The sequence below is a fragment of the Zootoca vivipara genome, chromosome 14, assembly GCF_963506605.1.
Source record: "Zootoca vivipara chromosome 14, rZooViv1.1, whole genome shotgun sequence".
In the NCBI taxonomy this organism is placed as follows: domain Eukaryota; kingdom Metazoa; phylum Chordata; class Lepidosauria; order Squamata; family Lacertidae; genus Zootoca; species Zootoca vivipara.
In genome coordinates, this window is record NC_083289.1 from 46,492,289 (window position 1) to 46,506,963 (window position 14,675).

At 45.2% G+C, this 14,675-nt stretch overlaps 1 protein-coding gene across 1 annotated transcript in view; it reads left to right on the plus strand.

Moving 5' to 3' along the window:
* The window catches only part of GRIN2A (glutamate ionotropic receptor NMDA type subunit 2A), a 210,067-nt gene that overhangs the window by 171,171 nt on the left and 24,221 nt on the right, over positions 1-14,675 (plus strand). The gene's annotated exons all lie outside the window — the stretch shown is intronic.

Consider the following 14,675-nt stretch of genomic DNA (forward strand, 5'->3'; position numbering starts at 1 on the left):
AGAGTGAAAAATGGACAGGTATTTGTTTTATTGAATGTCCCCAGGTCTGCTTCAAAAATTCCCAGATTCAGGATATTGGGTAGCAGGATTGGGAAATGCATGATGGGAGAGTAGCTTGATGTTGCTCTGTATCTGGCCCACATGTTTCTCCCCTTGTCACAGCCCTTCCTCACATTACGCCCCTACTGGGCCTGCTTCTCTCCCTCCATGAATGTTTCTGCCTGCCTGGAAATGTGTCCTTGAAATCTGATCGTGCCTCTTGCTTTCCTGGCTGGAGAATAGGGAAAGTTGTGTTTGACTGCGTAGAAAGTAGCCTACTACACTCGAGGCAAGTCATTGGTGAAATTTATGGAAAAATGGGATTGATATAAATCATACATGCAAAGGTTCGTTGTCTACCGTGTTTCTCATATTATAAGACACGTCTTATATTTATTTTTTCCTCAAAAAAACACACTATGGCTTATTTTCAAGGGATGTCTTATTTTTTTCCTCCTCCTCCTGCCGCGGCCGGCATTGCTGCTGCTCCTATCACTATGTCTTATTTTCGGGGTATGGCTTATATTCCTTGAATGCTTAAAAATCCTGCTATGGCTTATTTTATGGGGATGCCTTAAAATATGAGAAACAGGGTATGCAAGCTTTTGATTGACCTTGGAGATTGGACGAATTAGGATAAATTTCAACTTCTTACCGTGATGCACTATGTATTAGACAATAGATATAGAGATCCTTACCAAGTTATGTACATTTATTTCAAATGCAGGATATACATCAGGAATTGACAGGAAGTCCAATGGGGGAAACAGGGGATGGGGTGGAAAGGGGGAGGGTGGGGAGAATGTAGGTATGTATTTGTACAAGTTGATATATCTCGGGGGTTTTTGTATCGAAATATTCTGTAAATTTCTTTTATTAGAATGCAATAAGTTTTTTTAAAAAAATGTAGCCTACTGCACAAAGGCAAGATTTCATAGAATCATAGAGTTGGAAGGGATACCAAGGGTCATCTAGTCCAACCCCCTTCAATGCAGGAAGATTTACATTCATTACTTCTCCCACTTTAGCCTCTGGCCATGCCCACCACTGGCATGGCCCTTGGAGGGTTGCCCAGAAGGGAATTGGGCCCTCAAGGTTGACAAAGGGTCCTTATCTCCGAGTTAAACCATTCTGATGATTCTCCTCAACAAATGCTGCCTTTCCTTTCTTAGATCTGCTTTGACGGAGATACGTATGGAATGAGCATATGGGAATACAATGAAATCTCTATTGCTGCGGCTTTTGACTACACACTGGCATTTGGCCTTTCTGCCCAGTGCTTAGCATTCTGACATAATTGATTTAATTCTTATATGTCTAGGCTGAAGAGCGGCCATTACAGTCGCTTGGCTCTGGTTTGCTTTGTTTGGCTGCTGAGTCTGTGTTGCTGCCCCAGCCTCTGAGGAGGCGGCACATGGGGTGGGAGTGGTGGAAACAACACAGATGTAGAAGATGTCCCTATTTTCATCTGAGGAAGAATGGAGGTGTTATGTACTGAGCTGAATCATAGAACAACAGGATCCAGAATCAGCAGTCTGATTGGTCCGCAGGAGCCACCCCACCCAACTCCAGGTGGAAGTGAATCCGCAACCTGATTGGCCTGCAGGAGCAGCCAATCAGGCAGCTGGCAGAAGTGAATCCGCAACCTGATTGGCCTGCAGGAGCAGCCAATCAGGCTGCTGGCAGAAGTCAATCCACAAACTGATTGGCCCACAGGTGTAGCCCTGAAGTAGCCAATCACGCAAAGCCCATTGTGTAAATAATGTATATAAGCAGATGGTTTTGGGAAAAGAGCATGAAATTCACTCTCGACTCCGAGTATATTTCAGGAGGGTATGTGATACTCAGTATCAGGCAAGAAAGAGGTTCTTGTGAACCTTCAGTGTTACGTTCCAGGGCTAAAACCACTCGGTTCCAGCTGTGGCAGCTGCTTTTACCTCCCGTCCTCTTGACAGTGCGAGCCATTCATTGCCGTTGACGGATCTCCTCGGCTGCGGCTTCCTTTTCTTAAGTGATTTCTCAACGTGGACATCCCAAGGTGTCTGCATCGGTTTCCTTGACAGACACCTTCTGCAGCAGATGGTGCAAATCGCCTGTCATGTACGGTCTTTTCATGATCAATACACAACAACTGCTACAGTCTCCTAAGGGGATGAGCTTTGGTCTCGGGGAACTTAAGGAAGGATTGTGAGGTGAGAGAAAAGCTCTCCACCAGGGCCTTTAGCGTTCGGGCACAGCTGCCTGGCATTTATCAGAACGTCTGCTGTTTTTAGTTTTGTTTTTTAAAAGCCAATTCTACACTTCTTAGTATTGGATAAATGCCTTCATTGTAGAGTTTTTAACTCTTGTCACATGCTTATTTTTCCTAGGCAAGTCTGTTCAGATATATAGCTTTATTGGGTTGACCCCAACTAAGTCCTACGTAGAGTAGATCCATTACAGTTAACGGAGCCAAGTTAGTCAGGTCTCTTAATTTCTGTTGGGTCCACTTGGAGTAGGACTGGCAGGATAATCAAAGAATCGTAGAATGGTAGAGTTGGAAGGGAACCCGAGGGTCCGACCCCCTGCAATGCAGGATTCTTTTTTAAAAAATGGATTGTTTTTAATCTATATTTTGATAATTTCAGAATGCCTGTTTGTTTTCTTTAAGTCTGTCTTCATTTTTTGGGTACTATTTTATGTAAAACGCTCAGATTTATTTATTTTTTTAAATGGCATGTCTAGAACTTGCTAAAAATAAATAAATAAATAAATAAATAAATAAATAGAAATAGAATTTGTAAGTACGACAGCACTATAACAAACAAACATGGGAACATAAGTAGAGTCTCACCAGGAAAGGTTGGGAGATTCACCTAATCTGCACCATTGCACAGATGTGATGCTGGTCTATTTTGGAATCCACTCTTCTGCTCTCTGCCTTCAGGAAGGATAGAGACAAAATGTGCAATACTATAGCTAACAGGGAGGAACACAATGAGACAAACGAGCTTGGCTGCTGGATCAAAGCAAAGGCCCATCTAGTCCAGTCTGCCAGATGCCAACAGAAACCATCTTTTTCACAGTTCACTTTTTAAAAATTATTCCTTAAAGGAGATTAATGTTGACGTTTCTTCTTTTCTTGCGTCGTCTATTACCATATCAAAGAATTGCCTCACAATGACTGGTCCACGATAAAAACAATGCCAGTCCTTTAGAAGGCGTATGTGGTCTTTGTCGACATTCTATTCATTGCTCACAATAGTTTGGGATTCAGCCTAATCCCCGGTGCTGAATAACGTATCGGGGCATTGAGCCAATGAGCAGGAAGAAATATTACGAGTTTGGCAAGATGATCCATAACCCATCGATGTTGTGGGCTTCCATGGGTCAATGCCAGTTTTGGTCCTGGCATTTTGAATTACTGGGCTAGGCTTGAGGATGACAAAACACCTCAATACTAAAAAGAGCCCTGCAGGTTTAGGCCAAAGGCCCACCTGGTCCTGCAGAACGTTCTCATAGTGGCCATCAAGATGCCCATGAGAAGGCCACAAGCAGAATCGGAGTGTTGTGGCACACTTTCCACCTGTGATTCCCAGCTGCAGGTATATAAAAGCCATACTACCTCCTGCAATGCAGGTAGGACGTAACAATACTGGCTAGTAGCCATTGATAGCCTAATCCTCCACCAAGTTGTCAAATCCATTTTGTTTTTTTATCTATAATTTTTATTTATTTTCCATTTAATTATATACATTCGCATCATCATTATTTACTTTATTCCCTGGCTCTTTAGAGCCTATCAACTTCCTTCCCTCCCGCCTCATGGCTTTCAAAATTAACCTTTATATCATGGCATTATGTATGTTTTCCAATTCTAATTGCACTCATTATAAAATGACTTATAACTTAAATAAATGTGGAAAGGTAGGAAATTTCTCATTACAAGTCTTCAGACAACCCTGCTAGTGCTGTTAATTGCCTACAATGATATAAATTTACTCCAGTCCTTTTGGAATACTTGCTCTTGCTGGTTTCGGATTTTTCCGGTCTGCTTCGCCAGTTCTGCAAAGTCCATCATCTTCACCTGCCACTCTTCTTTCATTGGTACTTCTTGTTGTTTCCATTTTGGGGCTAAGAGAATTCTTGCCGCGGTTGTTGCATACATAAACAGCCTTTTACCTTCCCTTGCTATCTTGTCACCCACTATCCCCAATAAAAAGGCTTTTTAACAAAAGAATTTTAAACATTTTCTTTAACTCATTATATACCATTTCCCAGAAAGCCTTTACCTCTTAACAAGTCCACCACATGTGGTAGAAGATACCTTCCCTTTCTTTACATTTCCGACACTCATTGGTTTTTGTTTTGTACATTTTAGCCAGTTTGCCTGGTGTTAAATACCATCTATACATCATTTTCATAACATTTTATTTAAGTGCACTGCATGCAGTAAAATGAATACCTTCCTTCCACCACCTTTCCCAGGATTCTAACTGAATATTATATCCAATATTGAAAGCCATCCAAGCTGGTCGCCATCACTACCTCTCCAGCAGCAAATTCCACAGTTCACCTACAGGCTCTGCAAAAAAAAATATGCTTCCTTTTTGCCTGTCCCGAATCTTCCAATGTTCGGCATCTTTAGGTGGTTCTGGGTGTTGCCCTTCCCAAAATTGCCACATTCCCTTAAGAAGAAGAAAAAGCATATGTGTTTCAGCTGATGCTCCCAGATGCCCTGCAAGACGCGTTAAATATGGACACGGTGTTTAATAGATTAGATTATTATAGCAAATTTCTTCAGGGATTGCAGGGAGCAGGCATCTCAGAGCCTGCGGACACAGATCCAATCTATACTCAATCAGATTTGCTGCCTGTGGAAAGAATAATGCAATGAAGGCTATTGCAAGGTGTCACTTTGAACTTCGCCCTGACTGATGTTTCTTATCAATGTCATAATGAGCCCCTGGAAAGGAAGGGAGGGAGGGAGGGAGGAAGATGCCTCCCTTCCCTGAAGACTGAACCAATTTCTCCTTCATTCCCAGTTACCTCTAATGTAGAGAGAGTACCGGGTACCAGCAAGGGAGTGCCAGAAGGTCACATTTGGTTCCTGTTTCTGAGGTTCCTCACCCCTGTAATAAAGGAATGGAATAGGGGCTGGATGGAATCCTCTTTTCCTTAAATCAAAGAATTGTAGAGTTGGAAGTGACCCCAAGGCTTCATCCAGCCCAACCCCCTACAATGCATCTGTAAGGGGGTGAGAGTATAGGGAACCTCCCCCTCTTATCAGGAGCAGCTCCTCCCCAAGCAGCGATGGAAGCGCGGGGTTGGAAGGGGCTAGTCAGGAAGCGGAGAGAGAGTGCCAAGTCTCTGGCAGCATGGGAGAGCCCCTGCTCCACAGGCGGGAAGAGAGAGGGGTGGAAAGGGGGGAAAGGGAAAGGAAGGAGCGTAGACCCTTTCTCCCGGCACCGGATTTACGGAGGAGGAGAAAGGGGAGGAGATTCACTGTCCTGAGACTATTATGTTGGCCGAAATTGCTCAGAGGGGCAGTGCCGGATTCTGGATCGGAATGAGCAGACATGTTTCCCACACCTCGTTACACTGTAAATAGAGTGCACCAATAAAGACTGTTAAAAGACAAGCATGTGGAAGGTTGTTACTCTGGAGTAGTCGCAATAACCCCTGACAGCATCCTTCACAACTAAAGTTGTGAGAGGTGGCCATCCCATCTCTATTTTTGAACCTTCCAAGGTAGTCCGTCCCACTGTCAAACAGCTCTTATTGTTCCTAATGTTTAAGTGGAATCTCCTTTCTTGTAATTTGCACCCATTGGTTCAGGTCCAATCTCTGGAGAAGGAGAAAACAGGCTTGCTCCATCTTCCAGGTGATGGCCCTTAAGATATAAAGGCCCAGCTGGCCTCGGTGGCCCAGAGTGCCTTCCATCAGCTTTGACAGGTGGCCCAGCCGTGCCCCTATCTGGCCAGGGGTAGCCTAACTACTGTTGTCTATGCTCTGGTAACCTCAAGGTTAGATTACTGCAATGTGTTCTACATAGGGCTACCTCTGAAGATGGTTCGGAAACTTCAGCGAGTGTAGAATCCAGCAGCCAGGTTGGCTACCAATTAGTTTCTGGGCCCAATTCAAAGTGCTGGTTTTGACCTACAAAGCCTTAAACGAGAGGTCCGGAGGGTGGCAACATGAGAACGGGCCTTCTTTGCAGTGGCTCCCTGCCTGTAGAATGCTCTCCCTAGGGAAGTTTCCCTGGTGCCTTCATTATACACCTTTAGGTGACAGGTAAAAACATTCCTTTTTAACCAGGCCTTTGGATGATTTGATTGACATCCTATGCCCTTTTAAAATGTGTGGGGTTTTTTTGGGGGGAGGCACTATTGAGTTGTTTTATTTTGTATATATTTTGTGGTTTTATATTTTGATTTTGTTCTGTGAACTGCCCTGAGACCTCCAGGTATAGGGCAGTATATAAATTCAATAAATAATAAATAATAATACTGTAATACAGCAGGACCTCGACTTATGAATTTAATCCGTTCCGAATGCACACTCGTAGGTCGAAAACTTCATAAGTCGAGTTTCCCATAGGAAAAGCAGTTTCCCATAGGAATGCATTGGAAATGGAAAAATTTGTAAGTCGAGGAAACCGCATCTAAAAATTCATAAGTCGAGGAAACCGCATCTAGCCGCGAACAGGTTTTCCGTTCAGATGTCGAAAAAATCGTAAGCGCACGGCCACTTTTTCTGCTCGTAAGTCGAAAAGGTCGGATGTCAAATATTTCATAAGTCAAGGTCCCACTGTAATTGAAGATTGCTATCAAATCTCCTCTTAGTCTCCTCTTCTCCAGGCTAAGCATACCCAACTCCCTCAGCCATTCCTCCTAAAGCTTGGTTTCCAGACCCTTTATCATTTTGGTCGCCCTCCTCTGCACACGTTTCAGCTTGTCAATTTCTTTCTTAAACTGTGGCACCCAGAACTGGACACAGGACTCCAGGTGGGGTCTGACCAAGGCAGAATAGAGTGCTCCTCTTATTTCCCTTGATCTAAACATTATACTTCTGTTGATGAAGCCTAAAATAGCGTTTGGTTTTTATTTTTATTTTTGCTGCTGCTGCAACACATACTGTCAGAGCAAGCCACCAGTAAATCACACTGTGAAAGTTGCAGCTAACTAACTGTTTATTAGTAAGAACGTGATCTGCACAGACTTAGTGGAGTATCAGGCCTAATGACCACAGTAGGTCTTGTCCCATGGATCTTGCTGAGACTGAAAGTCCCTGCCTCCCCCACAGCCAGCCCTCCTCTCCAGGGCTTTTCCCAGCACTTGGAGACTGGGCATGCATGAAGCCAATCTCTCCTTCACCCTCTTCATACCTCTTCTGGTTCTAGAAGTCTCTTCAGCAGCAAGAATAATCTCTGCCTCTTGACCTCCCTCCTTTCCTGCTTCAGCTTCTGCCTCTGATTCTGGACTGCTCTCTGTCACAGACTCTCCCTGCTCACTAAGCCTGGTTACCTCTTCAGCTTCTGACACCTCTTTCTCCCATTCATTCGTCTTCTTCTTCTCCCTCTGACCACTCACCCTCTGACCACTCCCTTTGACCCACCACCACCACTCCCTGTGCTCTGATCTTTCTTTCCATGGTGGTTCTCCAGCTGGTTCCTTCCACCATTCCTCTGCATCCAACCAGCCCAGGACACATACATACCTGGTTCTTTGCTGGCCACTTTTTAATTTGGCAAAGATGCCATTTAACCTGAAGACAGGTTCTCCCGGCACAGCGAGGCATAGAATAGGGAGCTGTGCCTAGGGAAATGAGGGGATGTGTTTTGTCAAATGAATTGCAATGGAAAAGCATCCCTTTTCTTGGCTTCTTGATGAAAAGGGAAGGGGAGGAAGGCAAATCCCACTAAGATAACAAATCGCTCTTCCAAACATCCGCGGTTCAGGCTCCTGCTATGTCCGTTGGGTTCCCAACAGCTTTCTTTTCTGGCAAATGAGGAAGGAAACCGTCTTTGCCAGGCAGAAAGGAGGCACAAGGCAGCGGCCGAAAACCTTTGCAGAGTCTGTGGGATCTGGCAATTGCAGTGGGGAGCTTTTGATGGTGCTTGTAGCCTTCTCTTTCTCTCTCCGCACGCTCTGTTGTTGCCTCGCATGTCGCTGTGCGAGAATGTGAAGTTTTGACAGATGAGGCTGGCAAGGGGAGATTAGAAACAGTGTGGGAATGCTTTGTCTTTTCTGAAGTTTGGACTCCCCCTCCTGCGCTGTTCCCTCCTTCTTAAGCAGGTGAGGAGAAGGTGCTCTTGTACTGATGGTGATTTCAGTCAGAGGCTGTTAATTTGAGGAGGAGGAGGAGGAGGAGGAGGAGGAGGAGGAGGAGGAGGAGGAGGAAGAAAGAACGGCGAACTATGTGGAGTGTCAGACTAGGATCTGGAAGAGACCAGGGTTCAAATCACCAGTGAAGAAACTCACTAGGTGACCTTGGGAGCCAGTCACTGTCTCTTGGCCTAACCTACCTCAAAGGCTTGTTGTGGGTTTTAATTGAGAAGGACAGAAACCATGTAAGTTACCTTGAGGTCCATGCCTATGCCAGTTGGGACCTTGGGTTTACTCTGTGGGCAGCAGGGCATGATGGGAAGTTTATACAAGGTTTGACTGGAAAGTTCGGTGAATGGTCACAGAAATTGCACAGCGAGAAATATTTGAACATACAGTCAGCATTGGAAACCCACGAAATGCTCACAATTGTGTACAGAGATGAAGCTGTAACTCAAAAGACAGTGAATGAGTGGTTTAAGCGTTTCGATGAAGGGTGGAAAACCATCGAAGATGACCCTCAGTCTGTCAAACCGTCGACAGAGTTTGTGAGTCTTTGATGTGCGATTGGTGTTTATCCGTCCAAATGATGGCGGAAGAATTGCATATTCCGCATGAAATCGTTACTGGGGTTACTGAGTTGTCCCACCCTTCATATTCTCCCAATCTGGCCCCACCAGATTTCTTTCTTTTCCAAAACATCTGGACTGAAAGGGCACAGATTTTCCAACATTTCACACATCCAAGCTGCTGTGACGAGGAAACTGAAAGCAGTACGAAAAGAGGACTTCTGCAGAAGTTTCCAATAGTTCTATGAAGGTTGTCGATGGCGCATTATATCAGAGGGGGCCTACTTTGAAGGCCTGTAAGGTATGTTAGAATAGGCATCCCCAAACTGCGGCCCTCCAGATGTTTTGGCCTACAACTCCCATGATCCCTAGCTAACAGGACCAGTGGTCGGGGAAGATGGGAATTGTAGTCCAAAACATCTGGAGGGCTGAAGTTTGGGGATGCCTGTGTTAGAATATTTCTCAGTGTCCGATTTCTGTGACCATTCACTGAACGTTCCGGTTACACCTTGTAAAAAAATAAAAAATACTGGTGGTGTAGAAGGAAATGAGTTTTTAGAATTTGACATCCAATGAAACTGATTTGTGGGATGTTCAGGTCAGTCAAAGAAAGAAAGACTTCACACACACAAACCCCCAGATAATTAATGGAATTTGCTATCTTGAGATGCTGCCTGTTTGGGTGACCTTACAAAAGGGTAAGGCAGATTTATTGGATAGGTCCATGGCTAAATGGCGCCTCTATGTTCCGGAGCAATATATCTCTGAATATCAGTTGATGGGGAGCAACAACAGGATACAGCCATTGCTCCACCTATGGGCTTCCCAGAAGCATCTGACTGGCTTCCTGTTGTGAACCAGGTGCTGGAGGAGAAATTTGTTAGATCTACATTGTAAAGTTCGCAGGACACATCCCAGATGTGTATACTGGGTCAGAATCCAGCTGTCACTAGGATTGCACACATGCCCGAATTTTGCAATGTAGTGCAGTTTTGGTTTAAGAAGGCATGAGAAAGAGAGAGAGAGAGAGAGAGAGAGAGAGAGAGAGAGAGAGAGAGAGAGAGAGAGAAAGAAAGAAAACGAAAGGTTTCATGGGGGAAATGTGTATGGAGATACATATTTTTGGAGAAAATGTAGTGGAAAGTAAACAAAAATATTACATATTTTGGGGGAGAATACATATAAAATGCTTATAAAGTATGCACAGTTGAAATGCAAAATTTTCATTTTTTTAAAAAATCCACGAAAAAAATTATGGAATGGATGTATGATTGAGTCTCTGCAGAACTGATGTGAAAAGGAAGCTGCCTGACTCTTTCATTGCTAGACTGATCTAGATGGGTGGTTCTTATGGAGAAGAGGTACTGGTTGCTCCATTTTTTACTGCACCAACAGAAAAGTGCTAACAGCTGCTATTTAGATTAGGACTGGTGGGAAGAGCAAAATTTGGCAACCATTTGTCACATAGAGTAACTATGAAAGTTATTTCTATACCATCTACTTAGTTATATCAGACAGAATGAGTTCAGATCAATAGATCAGGGATAAAAAAAACACATGGTGCAGAAAGATAGATGGCAAAAAAAGATTTTTCTGGGGACAGTATTTCTAAATCTGAGACTGGCAGAGTGCTCTCAGTAAACCATATTCCATGGTAGCGGTTCTTGATTTATGTTGCAGGACCGGGAGCTGAACGAATCCATTTCCTGTGATTTGTATATGTGTGCGTAAGAAAGCTGCCTTGCAAATTGACATACAAAAGCTACTAGCTTGTCCAAACATTTACTTCCCAATTCATAGAATCATAGAGTTGGAAGAGACCACAAGGGCCATCCAGTCCAACCCCCTGCCAAGCAGGAAACACCATCAAAGCATTCCTGACATATGCCTGTCAAGCCTCTGCTTAAAGACCTCCAAAGAAGGAGACTCCACCACACTAGTTTCACAACCTGAAGTATAGTGTTAGTCTGAGCAGCAAGAGGCTTCGAGGGGTTCCAACCTCTTTATGCAGGGTTCAGTTTCCTTGGAATGAAGTTCAGCGGAGACTGTGGTGTCTTTGGGATATATGGTTTTATTTACATATCTGTTCAAACTGAGCATAGGATGGAGGGGCTCATGTCTTGAGCACCTCAACAGATCTTGCTTCGCCATTAGGTTTCCAAGGAAGCTCCAAACTCCAGCTTGGGTTCAGCACAGAGCAAGACATGTCTCTGTCTCCAGCTTCCAGCATCAGCCAAACACACCCATACAACTCTGGCAATTGCTCTTCTATCTACTAGCCAGGTGAGGTGGAAGGGAGAAAGGCCCGTCATTTGATTATATGGAAACAGAGCTCAGTCTTTTAAGATGCAGGGTACTTAACTGAGTGGCTAAGGTTAAAAGACTAGTTTGACCTGTTCACCCAGTTCCTTCTTATACATCCTAGCTTCAAAGCTACAGGTACACAGATTTGGAATGGACCCAGGGCATCATGTAGACCAGACATGTTCGACCGGTCGACCGCAATTGACAGGTAGATCCCCAGGGTGTTCGTGGTTGATCGCGGCTGATCATGGTCGATCGCGGGCAAGGGATGTTGTTGCCCCCCTCCCCTGGTGATATGTTCCTCTGCTGGCATAGCAGCAGCAATGGAAGCTGGGCTCGGCAGCAAGTGCAAGTAATTAAGCGTTATGCTTGCGAGTTTTGGTGGTGTTTCCTGCTTGGCAGGGGGTTGGACTGGATGGCCCTTGTGGTCTCTTCCAACTCTATGATTCTATGAGTGGCAGTGCTGTTCAGTCAATTGACCGATTCCTCCCCCCCCCAAAAGTAGCTTAAGAACTCTGGGACCCTCCCCCTAAAGCTCAACAACTCTGGGCAACCCAATGTCAATGGATAGATCACTTCCAGTTTTTTATACTGGGAGTAGATCACAGTCTCTGTGGAGTTGGACTTGCCTGATCTAGACTGAACCCATAACAATACATACAAACACCTTCCACTTTGCAATCAGGGACCCTCTTGATGCAAAAGAAGCTCTTTGCCACGGAGTAGCAATCCCTCCTTAAAGGCCTTTCTCAATTAAGGATGTTGGAGAATCCTAATGAAAATGGGATCGTGAACAGAAGTTGCCAATGTTTGCCAAATTGCCCCAAACCTGGAACAGAAGTCAGCCCAGAGATCGTGATCAATATCTGCTGCTGCTGCTGTTGCTTTCATTCCTCCAACAATGCCTTGCGGGTTCCCCCCCCCCCCGCCACCCCCATTTGCATTGCGTTTCCCTTGCGGTGGAATGGACGGGGTGGAAGAACATAATGCCAATGTGATTTTTGTAATTTACCCAGTCCTTCCTGGAGATGACGGGGGATAGAAATTGGGACCCTCTGCATGCAAAGCAGATGCTCTACTCCTAAGCTATGACTCTTGCACCCCGAATGCAAAGCCCTGTGTACATTAATGGAATAACAACAACAACAATTGCACGCTTGTAACCACATCATAACAGACTCCCTGTGTAGCAAAACTAAATAGCTTTGCATGCAACTTTTCCTCCTCCTTCTGTCACCGTGTTCCCCCTCTGACAGGGAAAAGACAATTTTCTAAGGCGGCACACAGAGGAGTGAGGGTGACATCAGAGGGAGCTTGACAGATGTGAGTGTGTCAGTTTGACTTACTAGGGACAAGCAATGCAGAACACTTGGTAGGTTTATTTTTATTTTTTTAGCCTGCCTGAAAGGTGCCATGAAGCTCCATTTGTCAAACTGCATTAAGGGCACCGCAAAAGCTCATCTCTTCCTTCTCCCTTCAGCCGACCAGCAAAAACGTTGGGTTTCTATGCACCACAGGGTTGGCACCAGCTCTTAGCAAATGTATGGTTGCATGGCACCCCAATTTCTGAGTGGTGAGAGACTCCTGGGATTCCAGGTGCTCCCCTGGGGCTCGGTCTCCCTGGAATGAAGTTCAGCAGAGACTGTGGTGTCTTTAGGATATATGGCTTTATTTACATATCTATTCAACCTGAGCATAGGATGGAGGGGCTCATGTCTTGAGCACCTCAACAAATCTTGCTTCCCCATTCGGATATTTTTTTTATTCTATCTACCATCCAGGTGAGGTGGATGGGAGAAAGGTCTTTAGGATATATGGCTTTATTCACACATATCTGCAACCTGAGCATAGGATGAAGAGGGCTCACGGCATCAACACACCAACACATCTTGCTTCTCCCTTAGTCCAGCACAGATCCAGCATGTGTCTGTGTCTCTAGCTTTTCCAACCTGCATCCAGCTCAGCTCACACAACACACTATTGTTCTCCTATAAGCCACGTGAAGGGGTGGGAAATGCTTGTCCTAGGTCAGGAAACCAAGCCATATGAGGAATGGTTGAAGGAGCTGGGTATGTTTAGCCTGGAGAAGAAGAAACTGAGAGGCAATATGATAGCCATTTCAAACATCTGTATGGTTGTCACATGGAAGAGGGAGCAAGCTTGTTTTCTCCTTCTCCGGAGGGTAGGACCGGAACCAATGGCTTCAAGTTAGAAGAAAAGAGATTCCAACTACACACCAGGAAAAACTTTATGGCAGTAAGAGCTGTTTGACAGTGGAACAGACTTGTTCTGGAGGTCATGGACTCTCCTTCCTTGGAGGTTTTAAAGCAGAGGTTGGTCATCTGTCATGGATGCTTTAGCTGAGATTCCTGGTTGCAGGGGGGTTGAACTAGATGACCCTTGGAGTCCCTTTCAACTCTACAATTCGATGACTTAGTTGTAGCTTTCCCAACACAACATGTTCTTTTGGGATGCTGATGAGAGGAGAGGAGGAATGGCCAGATATGGTCAATGTCTCACAAACAAAGGCTTTACATCAGCTTCTAGCAAATGTATGGTTGCAAGCCACCCCAATCTCATAGTGGTGAGAAACACCAGGGGTACCAGGCACCTACCCAGGGTCTGAGGACCCCAAGAATGGGAAGGGATTCATGGTGTTGTCCAGACTGACTCCCCAAACCTACAACAATATAAAAGGTCCTTATATATACCAAGACAACCCAGTATAGCAGGGATGAGGGACCCCAAGCCAGGGAGCTGATGGTGGCCCTCCATATGTCTTCATCTGGTCCTCAGGACTCCCCCAGGCCATACCCTTGCTTCAGACTGTACCCCCTTTCCCCCCCACCCAGGATGTACTCCCCATGGGTCATTCTCCACAACCCCCTCAAGAGCTTTCACATGGCTGGTGCCACGACTCACGGGCCACCTGCCTGGTGAAATCAGAGGTGTGGAGAGCTTCTCCCAGTTATTTTATTGAAATCAACAGAATACACAGAGAGACTCATGAATTGTGTTCCCTCAGTCTCGAGACGTTGCTCAGTGCCCACCTTTTGCTGTACTTCCTAGCTTCCAAACCCCTCCTTACACTCTATGGTGGTCGGCAAAAGAATCTTTCTATCTCTGTTTGGCTTTCTGGTCTGAGACACGAAGGGAGTGTCTGGTTCTGGGAGAACCAGGCTTTCAAGTGTCTGCTGTACTGTTTCTACCATTTCTGAGTCCTGTCTCTGTTCAGAACTAGAGCATGTGCTAGCTTGCTCTTGTTACTCATCCCCCATTATTACCCAACTCTTTGCTTCTTTCTCTGGGGTGTGTGCCATTGGCCACCACCATGAACCTTTCTTATCATACTCTCTTAATCTTCCTCGTGCCTGGAAACCTCTTGGGATGGAGGTCTCCACCACTCCTCCTCATCTGCCCAGTGCCTGACATCTGGGATGTGTGTCTACTTGCGTTG